This window comes from Thalassophryne amazonica, chromosome 17 (assembly GCF_902500255.1).
Source record: "Thalassophryne amazonica chromosome 17, fThaAma1.1, whole genome shotgun sequence".
NCBI classification, from domain to species: Eukaryota; Metazoa; Chordata; class Actinopteri; order Batrachoidiformes; family Batrachoididae; genus Thalassophryne; species Thalassophryne amazonica.
Window position 1 is genome coordinate 34,149,598 of NC_047119.1, and position 14,595 is coordinate 34,164,192.

Genomic DNA, 14,595 nt, shown 5'->3' on the forward strand with positions numbered 1-14,595 from the left:
CCGACCTCTCCCTCAACCACCGGGAATAATGGGGGCTGATACCCCAAACACACCTCAAAGGGGGAGAGGCCGGTGGCTGATGACACACTGTTGTGGGCGTACTCGATCCAGGCCAGATGAGTACTCCAGGCCGCCAGGTGCGCGGCTGTCACACAACGTAGTGTTTGCTCCATTTCTTGATTAGCCCGCTCTGCTTGCCCGTTGGTCTGGGGGTGATACCCGGATGAGAGACTGACCGTGGCCCCCAGTTCCCGGCAGAAGCTCCTCCAGACGTGCGAGGAGAACTGGGGACCGCGATCGGAGACGATGTCTGATGGTATCCCATGCAGGCGGACGACGTGGTGGACCAGGAGGTCCGCTGTCTCCTGGGCCGTTGGGAGCTTCGGGAGGGCCACGAAGTGGGCCGCCTTGGAGAATCGGTCCACTATCGTGAGGATGACGGTGTTTCCCTGGGACGGCGGGAGGCCCGTGACAAAATCCAGGCCGATGTGGGACCAGGGGCGATGAGGCACGGGCAGCGGCTGTAGCAGTCCCGGAGCCTTGCGATGGTCGGACTTGCCCCTGGCGCAGGTGGTACAGGCCTGGATATAGTCCCGGACGTCGGCCTCCAGGGACGCCCACCAGAAGCGCTGCCGGACAACTGCCACGGTTCTTCGCACCCCTGGATGACAGGAGAGCTTAGAGCCGTGACAGAAGTCCAGGACTGCAGCCCGTGCCTCTGGTGGGACGTAAAGTCTGTTCTTCGGTCCAGTTCCGGGGTCCGGGCTTCGTGCCAGGGCCTCCCGGACGGTTCTCTCTACGTCCCAGGTGAGGGTGGCCACGATAGTGGACTCTGGGATGATGGGTTCCGGTGGATCCGACAACTCCGTTTTGACCTCGTCTTCGTGTACCCGGGACAAGGCATCCGATTTCTGGTTCTTGGTCCCGGGCCGGTAGGTGATGCGGAAGTCAAAACGGCCGAAGAACAGTGACCAGCCGGCTTGCCTGGGATTCAGCCGCTTGGCGGTCCTGATATATTCCAGGTTCCGGTGGTCAGTGAAAACCGTGAATGGCACGGACGTTCCCTCCAACAGGTGTCTCCACTCTTCAAGAGCCTCTTTCACCGCAAGGAGCTCTCGGTTGCCGACGTCATAGTTCCGTTCAGCCGGAGTCAACCTGCGGGAAAAATAGGCACACGGATGAAGGACCTTATCGGTCTTCCCACTCTGGGACAGCACAGCTCCTATCCCTGAGTCCGAGGCGTCCACTTCAACCACTAACTGGTGACTAGGATCGGGCTGCACCAGAACGGGTGCAGACGAGAAGCGCCGTTTCAACTCCTTGAACGCGGCATCGCAACGATCCGACCAGGTGAAGGGGACTTTTGGTGAGGTCAGGGCTGTCAGGGGGCTAACAACCTGACTGTAGCCCTTAATGAACCTCCTGTAGAAATTTGCAAAGCCGAGGAACTGTTGCAGCTTCCTACGGCTTGTGGGTTGGGGCCAGTCTCTCACCGCCGCAACCTTGGCCGGATCAGGAGCGACGGAGTTGGGGGAGATGATGAACCCCAGGAAGGACAAAGAGGTGCGGTGAAACTCACACTTCTCGCCCTTAACAAACAGCCGGTTCTCCAATAACCGCTGCAGGACCTGACGTACATGTCGGACATGGGTCTCAGGATTCGGAGAAAAGATGAGTATGTCGTCTAGATATACGAAGACGAATCGGTGCAGGAAGTCCCGCAAGACATCATTAACTAATGCTTGGAACGTCGCGGGAGCGTTTGTAAGACCGTACGGCATGACTAGGTACTCAAAATGTCCTAACGGGGTGTTAAATGCTGTCTTCCACTCGTCTCCCTTCCGGATCCGAACCAGGTGATACGCATTCCTAAGATCAAGCTTGGTGAATATCTTGGCTCCATGCAGGGGCGTGAACAACGAATCCAACAAGGGTAAGGGGTATCGGTTACGAACCGTGATTTCGTTCAGCCCCCTGTAATCAATGCATGGACGTAATCCGCCATCCTTTTTCCCCACAAAAAAGAAACCTGCACCCATCGGGGAGGTGGAATTCCGGATCAACCCGGCAGCCAAAGAGTCCCGGATGTAGGTCTCCATTGATTCGCGTTCAGGTCATGAGAGGTTGTACAGCCTACTGGACGGGAACTCAACGCCTGGAACCAAATCAATGGCACAATCATACGGGCGGTGCGGGGGAAGGGTGAGCACCAGATCCTTGCTAAACACCTCCGCAAGGTCATGGTACTCCACCGGCACCGTCCCTAGATTGGGCGGGGCTCTGACCTCCTCCCTGGCCTGGGAACCGGGAGGAACCGAGGAACCTAAACATACCCGATGGCAGGTTTCGCTCCACTGAACCACTACCCCGGACGGCCAATCGATCCAGGGATTGTGTTTTAACATCCAGGGGAACCCGAGAATCACACGGGAGGTGGCCGGAGTCACGAAAAACTCGATCTCCTCCCGGTGATTCCCTGACACCACCAGTGTTACTGGTGGTGTCTTGTGAGTAATTGGAGGGAGTAGGGAGCCATCTAGCGCCCGTACCTGCACAGGCGAGGTAAGCGCCACCAGAGGGAACCCTATCTCCCTGGCCCATTTGCTGTCTAGCAAATTCCCTTCTGAGCCCGTGTCCACCAGTGCTGGGGCCTTCAGGATTAAATCCTCATAAAGGATTGTAACTGGGAGTCGTGTGGCGATGTGGGTGTGTCCCACGTGAATGTCTCGGCCCACCCCTAGCCCAGTTCCTAGGGGCGGGCGTTGGTGTTTAACCGCTCGGGGCAGTCTCTTAATTGATGCTCAATCGAGCCACAAACAAAACACGCCCCGCGGGCCAGCCTCCTTTGTGTAACCGGTGCCCTAAATGTTGCCCTACTCGTGTCCATAGCTTCGTCAGCAGGGGGGGCTGTAACCGCACGGAGCGCAGGGGCCGTGGAGCGTGGGGAGGGCGGAACGCGGTCGGAACCGGAAGGGAGAGGGACGACGCGTGCCTGGCCACACCCTTCGTCTCGTTCCCGACGGCGCTCATCTAACCGATTGTCTAATCGTATAACCAGATCGATAAGCCCATCTAAATCCCGCGGTTCGTCCTTAGCCACCAGGTGCTCCTTGAGGACCAACGACAGTCCGTTTACGAAGGCGGCGCGGAGGGCAGCGCTATTCCAGCCGGACCTCGCAGCCGCGATGCGGAAGTCGACTGCATAGGCAGCTGCGCTCCGGCGCCCCTGTCTCATTGACAGCAGCACGGCTAAAGCGGTCTCTCCTCTATTAGGGTGATCGAACACTGTTCTGAGCTCCCTCACAAACCCATCATATGTCAGAAGGAGCCGTGAACTTTGCTCCCAGAGCGCTGTAGCCCAAGCGCGTGCCTCACCACGAAGCAGATTTATCACATAAGCTACTTTGCTAGCGTCGGTCACGTACATGACGGGACGCTGTGCGAAGACGAGCGAACACTGCATAAGAAAATCCGCGCACATCTCCACACAGCCTCCGTACGGCTCTGGGGGGCTTATGTATGCTTCAGGGGAAGGTGGGAGGGGTCGTTGAACGACCAGTGGAACGTCGCTGTTACGCACAGGGTCGACGGGAGGGAGAGCCGCAGCGGCGCCCGGAGGGCGCGCTTCCACCCGCGCGGCGAGAGCCTCCACCCTGCGGTTCAGGAGGACGTTCTGCTCGGTCATCAAATCCAACCGAGTCGTGAAAGCGGTGAGGATCCGCTGCAACTCACCGATTACCCCTCCTGCGGACGCCTGTGCGCCCTGTTCTTCCATTGGCCGTTCAACAGCCGGTTGACGCCCCTCGGGATCCATGACGCTGGCCGAGATATCCTGTTGTGAAAGTGTAGGAACACGGACCCACAACAGCGGGCGCAAATGAACGGACAATGGAGTAAGTCAAATAACAACGTTTTACTGTTGTGAATGTGCACAACGAATACAACCAATCACGGAAATGGACAACAGTCAATTCACAAAAATGTCGCGTGGGCAGGCTCGAAGATAGGAGACGCCTCTCCAAGGTAAGACCGGAACCACACGGCTTCCTCCGCCACAGGACCCCGGGAATACTGGAGCCGCCAAGTCCCGAACTCCCAGGTGGCCACTGCCTCCGCGTGTCGGACCTGGTACTGCTGGCGAGGAACAAAGAACAGTTAGATGGGGGCACGTTTGCACCCAAGACTCCGAACAGCAGGGAAGTTACCTCCACCTCTCGTTGGAACAGTAATCCACAAACTAAGCACAAATCCAAAAGGATACACTCCGTCAGCTTTGATACGTTACCTCTCAGGTAGAAACGATATCTCGGCAATGAGGTGGAGATGCCGTCCTGCTGATATACCCCACTGATGATTGCTGTCAGCTGTTTCAGGTGATGGGTGACAGCTGTCACCTTGGCTGCTCCTGTGAGGCGGCGGCGCCCTCTGGTGCCTGGAGCCCGCACTCCAGGCAGGGCGCCCACTGGTGGTGGTGGGCCAGCAGTACCTCCTCTTCAGCGGCCCCCACAACAGTTGTCAGTTTTCTCTGTTTTCCATTTGGGGAAAATATAGATGTGGATTGTATAACGTCCAAAGTGGCATCACTCTTCAACCTGGATAGCTGTGCTATTGAGAATGAGATCCTCACACTGAAAAATGACATTGAGCTCAAATCCAGACATAAATGTCCAATTCTGGAATCTAATGCAGAAAGAGAAGTAACCCAACCTCAGACAAACTGCACAGAATTTGACTGCACTTTTTGGATCAACATATTTATGTGAGTTTGACTTTTCACATATGAAAATAATCAAGTCAAAATACAGATCCACCATGACTGATGATCACCTTGTGGCATGCTTACGACTGGCACTCAGCTCCTATTGTCCGGACTATGAGAGACTAGCTTCCTCCTCTAGGTGCCAGAAGTCCCACTAAGGTAAGGAACAACTTTTCAAACTTGAATTACGCATTGTATTATTATTTGTTGTTGTGTTGTTACGGGCCAGTCCTAGGCCTACTTGTACCTATTCTTTGCAACATGCACATTTACTTCAGTAATGCATTATTATTGTTAAAACTTTATCTTTGCACCAGAGAATTACATTATTACGAGTATATTGGTGTACAATAAGTTGTGGCTACGCTATGGCTTTCAATATGGCTTGGTAGATTGTGTGTGTATATATATATATATATATATATATACACACACACAGTAGTGTTCAGAATAATAGTAGTGCTACGTGACTACAAAGATTAATCCAGGTTTTGAGTATATTTTCTTATTGTTACATGGGAAACAAGGTACCAGTAGATTCAGTAGATTCTCACAAATCCAACAAGACCAAGCATTCATGATATGCACACTCTTAAGGCTATGAAATTGGGCTATTAGTAAAAGTAGAAAAGGGGGTGTTCACAATAATAGTAGCATCTGCTGTTGATTCTACAAACTCAAAACTATTATGTTCAAACTGCTTTTTTAGCAATCCTGTGAATCACTAAACTAGTATTTAGTTGTATAACCACAGTTTTTCATGATGTCTTCACATCTGGGAGGCATTAATTTTGTTGGTTTGGAACCAAGATTTTGCTCGTTTACTAGTGTGCCAGGGGTCATTGTCTTGTTGAAACACCCATTTCAAGGGCATGTCCTCTTCAGCATAAGGCAACATGACCTCTTCAAGTATTTTGACATATCCAAACTGATCCATGATACCTGGTATGCAATATATAGGCCCAACACCATAGTAGGAGAAACATGCCCATATGGTGGTGGTGCAAGCATATATCATGATGCTTGCACCACCATGCTTCACTGTCTTCACTGTGAACTGTGGCTTGAATTCAGAGTTTGGGGGTCATCTCACAAACTGTCTGCAGCCCTTGGACCCAAAAAGAACAATTTTATTCTCATCAGTCCACAAAATATTCCTCCATTTCTCTTTAGGCCAGTTGATGTGTACTTTGGCAAATTGTAACCTCTTCTGCACATGTCTTTTATTTAACAGAGGGACTTTGCAGGGGATTCTTGCAAATAAATTAGCTTCACACAGGTGTCTTCTAACTGTCACAGCACTTACAGGTAACTCCAGACTGTCTTTGATCATCCTGGAGCTGATCAATGGGTGAGCCTTTGCCATTCTGGTTATTCTTCTATCCATTTTGATGGTTGTTTTCTTTTCTTCCACGTGTCTGGGTTTTTTTGTCCATTTTAAAGCATTGGAGATCATTGTAGATGAACAGCCTATAATTTTTTGCACCTGCGTATACGTTTTCCCCTCTTCAATCAACGTTTTAATCAAACTACGCTGTTCTTCTGAACAATGTCTTGAACGTCCCATTTTCCCCAGGCTTTCAAAGAGAAAATCATGTTCAACAGGTGCTGGCTTCATCCTTACATAGGGGACACCTGATTCACACCTGTTTGTTCCACAAAATTGACAAACTCACTGACTGAATGCCACACTACTATTATTGTGAACACCCCCTTTTCTACTTTTTTTACTAATAGCCCAATTTCATAGCCTTAAGAGTGTGCATATCATGAATGCTTGGTCTTGTTGGATTTGTGAGAATCTGCTGAATCTACTGGTACCTTGTTTCCCATGTAACAATAAGAAATATTATTATTATTAATCATTAATTATTAATTAATTAATTATTATTAATTAATTATAAATAATATTCGTACTATTATTCTGAACACTACTGTGTGTGTATATATATATATATATATATATATATATATATATATATATATATATATATATATATATATATATATATATATATATATATATATATATTATATATGTGTGTGTGTGTGTGTGTGTGTGTCATGTGTATGTGAAATCATGATAATGTCATCATATGACAATATCATTGTGTGTAGTGTCCAGCAAGCATTGTCTGGATGATTTTCTGTTTATATACAAGTACTGACTAACTTTACTCACTTCTTTTGATTGTGATCAACTCAATAATTTTCCATTGCTGTTCTGGTGATTGCAATATTCACTACACAAGTATGTGGAGATGGATGAGGACAAGAATATGAATTCTCTAAATGCCATCAGTCATCAGTACTAAATATTTAAAGCTGCTTGCTACAAGTATTGGAAGAAACAATGGAAAAATTGTTAAAATGAGGATACAAGCGTGGACCTTGGCAGAAATGTTAACATTGAGGTACCCTTCAACTGAAAATCCATGTTGGCCACCATTTTCAATGTGCCCACCACATTTCTAGCTAAAATTCCATTTTCCCAGATCTCTGAAGATTATTGATGGATTTAAGCAAGTATTGGGTGTGTTGATAATTTATTTTTAAATCTTAAATTTTATTTTTAAATCTTAAATCTGATGTTGCAAATAATTATCACTCAAGAACTTTTTGTGTCTCTAAAATAATTATATGTAGATGTTCATATGGCATAGAAATTTTTTCAGCAAAAATTCACATTTAATTTTCTCAGGTAGACTGGTACAAAAACGTTCTATATGCAGTAATAATCTATATTAGTAGTTGTCAGTAAAATAACCCATTTTCATTTAAAGTGACAAGATTGACTCTTCAATTATTAAAATATAAACTGCACTAAATTTAGTGGACAGTAATTGTGATATTCATTTCAGCTTTTGCCATTCGGACAGTTTCACTCTTCAATTACTGACTAGTTACACACATACATACCTAAGAAGATTTTAATGGGTAACATCTGTTTCAGTATACTAAAAATCCATATAAATAGAAACTGTAATCAATCAAATATCTTGTTTCATGTGTGAGATATGTCAAATTTTTGATTTTCGCCATTGCTGTAGGTAGCCATCTTGGAAAAAAGGGCAGCCATCTTGGATTTTTGTGTGGCTCATCAACTAATTTTTGATGAGTGCTCCAGTGTGAATGTTCTTGACAAGTTTCTTGTTTTTATCATCAACAGTTAGTTGCTCGATTAAAAGTGTTTCACACCAAAATATTTCTGACCTCTAACCCCCTACATCTCTATGGTGGGGCTTAACCCTACTTATGCAATGCGCCTTAAAGCAGGCTTGTTGTGATTTGGCACTATGTAAATTAAATTAAATTGTTTCTTGCTACTTTTTACTCTTTATTTTACTTGGTCTTTGATTTGTTTTATTACCTATTGCAATTTTATTGTTATTTTTACCTTATTTATTTACGATTGGTGGTAACTTGGTACCCATTTTTTAATTATGTACAGCACTTTGGTCGACTGCTGTCATTTTAAACGTGCTTTAGAAATAAAGGTTGAGTTGAGAATATCTTCAAATTTATGTACCAAAGTGATCAAGCCAACATATTGCCAGTTGAATGCCATGTGGGGGACGCACAGCACGCTGGTGCACCTTCATGTTTACGATGAGTAGCTGTTGTTGCCGCCGTCAAAGGAGATCTAAGTCAAATTACTCAAAAACTAATAAATGATTGAAGAGAGATTACCAAAGTGAGAACAAGCACAGATGTCTTCAGTCTGCACTCAAGTCCTCAGACTCCAACTAGTCTTCACAAAGATGGAAGGACCAGATCACAGACACACACGGGCCCTTGAAGCCTCAACCTGGATGGTGACAGAGTGATGCCTGCGACTTGTGTTTTGCATTCCAGCCAGACACGCTCCACAGGAACTCTTTCATGCAGCTGTTTTTCCAAACGCCTCTGAATAACGTCTTTAAGATAACATTTAGCAAACTGTTCAGGTTTGGCCGAAGGTGCGAGTTGGTCAAAGACAAGACACGGCAGGAGAGCTCTCTTGCTTCATAGCACGTTAATGGTGCTCGATCACTCACATTCAGAAAGAAACTGACGCGTGGATGCACATTAACTCCAGTGTCACGAAATGTTCAACAAAACACGCATGTCAGTGCCCACTGCCATCGGCGGCTCCAGGGTGGGGCTTGATGGGACTGTAGCCCCCTCCTAACCCCACCAGAAAATGGACTTTTAGCATTCAAAATATGTGAAAATTCATGCCACTCACAAAAAGAAACATTGTATTTTTCATTATTCTGTTTGCTTTGTTAACACAATTAAAAACAGTTTTCTTGCCAAACAGCTACATTTAGGAACCAGAACCTGTTGAAATTAAGACAACGATAGACAGCAGCCCATCATTCAGGTACACTGGATGAGAATAGCGCCACCTAAAGTCAAGTAGTAGACGTTTTTTTTATTGCTGGCGCTTTTGCCTGTAACTTATCACAATTTTTTGTTGTTGAAAATTTCATGTGTGCCTCATCATTTCATGTGTGCCTCATGTGTGCCTCATTTGTTATGACATTAAACCAACAACTGCTGATTTTAGTTTTCTGTTGTGTGTGTGGTGCATGGGAATTAACAACACTTGACACTAGTAGTTGTGGACATGAAGATCTTTAGAGCCTTGGCAGACAGGCAGGATAAGAATAGCATCAATAAGGATGTACTCATTAACTCTGGCTTTGGGACAAATTTTTTGATGGAAATAACTATTTTTTTCCTCTACAGAAGGCAGGCTTTTTTTGAACAACATTTGTTGTTGAGAGTACAATTTTGACCTTTTTCCCACAGTTGGCCTTTGCAACAATTAGTCCTTTAAGGACAGTCCTGGAGTTGACCTTCATCTGCATAGAAAGCCTGCTCATTGAATGGTATGTTCCAGCTTTCACTTCATGAAATATTTGTTCCATTGAAAGAATGTAAAAACATTTATTATTTGCTTTATATAATGGCTAAAATAGATCCTTGCAGTGGTGGGCACAGTTCCGCTAACCGCTAATTATTGAAGCTAATGTTTTCATTATCGGATTAGCTTTTCAGATAACTTTTGAAACCATCATGAGACCAATTATCTTCCGATAATTTTTAGATCGCTAACATGTTTTTGCAGGTGAATAAATCTGAAACAGTTAAAAACCTTTGATAAGTCTGATACCAAAGATTTTAGCGCTTATCTGTTATAAATGTTTTGTAGCATAGAAACAGCTCTGTTCTCTGTAAACAGAGGAGAGCTGGTTTCAGGAGAAACCGCTCCATCCTCTGCAATCAGAGGAGAACTGGTCATAAGATAATTACTCTTGAGACTATCCTAACTTACCGGCAAGATCACCCAATTCATCCAGAGGCATACAGTTTTAACTTATGGTTAAAATTTTAACCAAACTAATTTCAGACATGTTCTTTAAATTAAAGTCACTTCTGAAGTTTTATAAAGTGAAAACATTCAGCTATATGTTTTAGTTTTAAAGTATTGCACTAATTTTGAAGGTTTTAGTGTGGACATGCTGTGTCCAGATGCATTATGGGTAATCTCAGTACATTCACAACAGGAGAAATACATTTGAGACGCTCTGATCAGGCTCCACATGGACAACAGCATTAAATGCTTTCGTGAATATATTCTCTGGGTTTATATACCTTGTTATTGTGTTTGTTGTTGTGTGGGCCGCTGAAGAGGAGGTACTGCTGGCCCACCACCACTAGAGGGCGCCCTGCCTGGAGTGCGGGCTCCAGGCACCGGAGGGCGCTGCCGCCTTACGGGAGCAGCCAGGATGACAGCTGTCACCCATCACTGGAGACAGCTGATCCCAATCAATAAGGAGGTATATCAGCAGGACGGCATCTCCACCTCATTTGCCGAGATATCGCCTTACCAAAGAGGTAACAAACTCAGCCTACACATACGTGTGACTTTAATTGTGTTCTTGTGATTATCTGTAGGACAGCTGACTACCAGACAGCGTGTGGATAAGTACTCACCTTCCTACATTTCTTGATTGTTGTTGACGAGAGGTGGAGGTGGACTCTCCACCCTCTGTGTTGCTGGGTGCAGCCGCATCCACACCTGACTGTTTCTGTTTCCTGCCAGCAGTACCGGACCCGACGAGCGGAGGCAGTGGCCACCTGGGAATTCGGGACTTGGCGGCTCCAGTATTCCCGGGGTTCGGTGGCAGAGGAAATTGGGTTGGTTCCGGTTCGACTTGGACAGACGTCTCCTATCGTCGAGCCTGCCCACACGACACCGTTGTAATTAGACTCAATCTCCATATTGTAATTGATTGTATTCGTTGTGTCTTTTTCACAACAGTAAAACAGTGTTCTTTGATTCCTCCATTGTCCGTTCATTTGCGCCCCCTGTTGTGGGTCCGTGTTCCTACACTTTCACAACAATTTGTTTTATGTAAAAATGCCAGAAGCAGCTCAGGTTGCTTCTCCATTATTTTCAATTGGAATCACTGTGAGTTGCAATCGATTCCTGTTTGCTTATTGTCCTACAACACTCTTTGTCATCTTTGTTCCAGAGTAATTCGGTTTACTTTTATTAAATTCCACACAGATTAAACATAGCACACGGATTATTTGGAATATTTGTTTTGGCAAGTTTTCATGGTCTCTGCTGTCATCTACTGGCCAGTAGAGTTCATGGCCGTATTTGCCCTGAGTATTGAGATATCCCATAATCCTTTGCGCGCCTGAGAGTTGTTGCAGCCTCTTGCAGCAGCTAAAGAAATAAAAATGTACATTTTGGTTGTATAATGTTCATTTACAATTGTCGTCGTGGACAAGTTGCGGGCATCACTATCACCATCCACGTGTGCGCGCATGCACGAGGACGTGTGTGTGTGCAGAGTGCAATGGTACCAAATGTATGGAACCAAATTTGCACTCTAAATGCAATGCAACACAAATGGGATGAATTAATCCATGTCATGTGGCGTACAAAGCACCAATCAAATGACAAGGATCCACTCAGCCTTTATATAATAACATATGTCACATGTCTTAGAATCCAATGGATGGCGACATTGTTTGGCCTTTACCTTGCAGACCAAGCACTCAGCACAGTCAAAACTTTTCCATTTGCTAATTCTATTAGTTCAACTAATAATTTGCACCACTTTTTTACCAAAATTGGAGAAACTTTAACTTTTGACCCCTGTACAAACTGAAACTGACCTTTGTGCTTACTGCATGCTTACTGTTTTTACCCCATAACTCCATAACATTCAATCATAGATAGTCCAAACTATACCTTTATGGAATCTTTGTGATCAGACACACAATGTGGTATAGCTTTCAATATGATCGGAATATTTTTTTTAATTTTGACCCCTGTGCAATTCTTCAATTGACCCCTAAATTCAAATGGCTTTTGTTATTTTTAACAATTTTATACACAGTCAAATTTTGGTGCTTGTAAGCAGATTTGAATTATTCTTAGTTATCTGCAGTCCTACGTGACCTTGACACCAGTGATTGACTTTAGAACATTTGACCTTGACCTTTGACCCCAATGGTCTTGATCTTTGCCAAAACAAGCCTTTTAAGGGTCAGTCGACATCCACATACCAAGTTTGGTGGAAATTGCCTAATGATGTTGTAAATGTAATATTTTTAAGCATTGTAAAATCTGATGGTTTGGGTCTTGAAGGAGGCGTGCGCTCCACTGAGTGCCCGTGTTTTGGAAATAACACTCCAGCCATATCTTTTCACTGTCTGTTTATTCTGTGAATGTGACTAATGTGAAGTGTGTGATGAAACGAGATGTCTAAATGACTGCTCAGCCTGTTGTCACATGTACAAATACGCAAGAACGCACACATGCCTGCATGCAGAGAGCTGCATACAGTTTGGTGTTTATTTGTCTGCAGGTGTGTACGGGTTTGTGATGGTTATAAAGTGCCGGCCAGGCTCGAGTGTGTCTGTTTTCTGTTTGTGCATGTGTGCGTTTGTGTCTGCGTAGAGCTGCAGCTCCTTCTGGACCAGCCTGTGTTTATTTTGGCCCGATCCCAGACCTTCATCACTTCTCCACTGATAGCTTCGTTCCTCCGTGCCTTCTGTCCCTGCGGCTATTTACTGCCGACCGCCTTTCCCTGCGTGCCAACATCCTGTCCTTTCCCCTCTCCTCTCTGTCGTCATTTGTATTTCACACTCTTTCAGTGCTCTCCATCTAAAACCGTGTTTGTCTCTTCTTTGCCAAACATTCTGGGCCGGGCCAAGCTGGATTGGATACGTACATCCACCCTTTACTCATTCTTTCCTTAGTTTGATTGTTTGTTTGTGTACTGCTCTAACTGCTCTCTGTAGATCCAGAAATCTTTCTAAATATCAAGGATTCTGACAATGATGTTACAGCACACGGACCAAACACAGATGTGATGCTCACTATGGCGGAGTGCACTTATCATTATTATACTGGAGACAATACAAGATTTCTCCCCTGATTCCTCATAATCCAAAGCTGGACATTGGGTCAGTGACTGTTTTTATATACATCAACTGTGAAATGGAAGGGCAGTCATTCATCATTCATTCAATTTCTTGTATTTGGTACTAAGTCTCTTCGTAGGATTGTTGGGGACCAGTGGATTGACTTTGTGTCAAGCGATTGGTTAGATAGGGAGGCTAAGATTGGGTGTATCACTTGCATTGTACAACTCAGTCTCACGGCAGTTCATGGTGGCATTAGAAAAAGTACATTAATCTATGGGTTAGTGACAGGAGCATGAAAATGGGGTGCTTTTCGTAATGGGGCATGAATTCATTTTATGACGGGCACGGAATGTGGGGTTAGGGTTTGGGGAAGGTACACACTTATGCTATGGTTATGGTTCGAGTTCGGAGAAGTGGGGAATTATACATAGCAAAATAAAAAACCATGTCACAAAAATCAGGCGCTTTTTGTGATGAGGGCACGAAAAAGGTGGGGGGGGGGGGGGTGGACTGGGCTGGCATTGTATCACTGTGGCATCATCCAGCATGCAGGTGCCTGAGGACATGAGCAATTGGAGAAGGCCAAGGGGATGCCACATTTTCCCTGACTGTGGCAGATAGATGGTTCATGAGATGGGAATGGACTGGCTGTCTGCCTTGGTGGTTGCCATCCAAGACCCAATGTGGTTCCGTAGTGTGGTAGATGTGGCAGATGGGGCAATGCCCAACACCAGTGCTTGCTCCCAGACCAGACCTGCTCGGTCTTGTTTTTGTAGATCCACTCTAAAATGTAACAACTTTCTTCAAATTTCAGGAAAAATTGATTTTGAGTAAAGCAGCCCCTCTTCTTTATGAAATCATCTTGGCTCCTCCCCTTTGATTATATTAATAATAATGGTTATATGAGGATAGAGCCAAAATTCACAGAAATGAATAATCATTCATTCATTCAGTCATTTTATGTTGCTTATCCAGGTCTGTGTCACGTTGGCAGCAGAATAAGCAGCTCATCCCACACTTTCCTATCCTTGAGATCTGAGGCATTTCCAAGCCAGGTGGGAGATATAATCTCTCCAGTGTGTCCTTGGTCTTCCTTGAGGCCTCCTCCCAGTTGGACGTGCCTGGAAGGCCTCCCTATGGAGACAACCAGGGCGTTCCTGTTCCTGTTCTTCTTGTCCTGTTTCTGAAAGTAAGCCCAGATATCCAATGGAGGAATGCCATTTCCACTGCTTGTATCCATGACCTTGTTCTTTCCATTATTACCCAAAGCTCATGAAGCTGAAGATAGGAATGTAGATTGACTGGTAAATCAAGAGCCTCGCCTTCTGGCCCAGCTCTTTCTTTCTTTCAAGACAGCATCCACTGGACCTCAGACACAGAGTCAATCCCTCTACCTA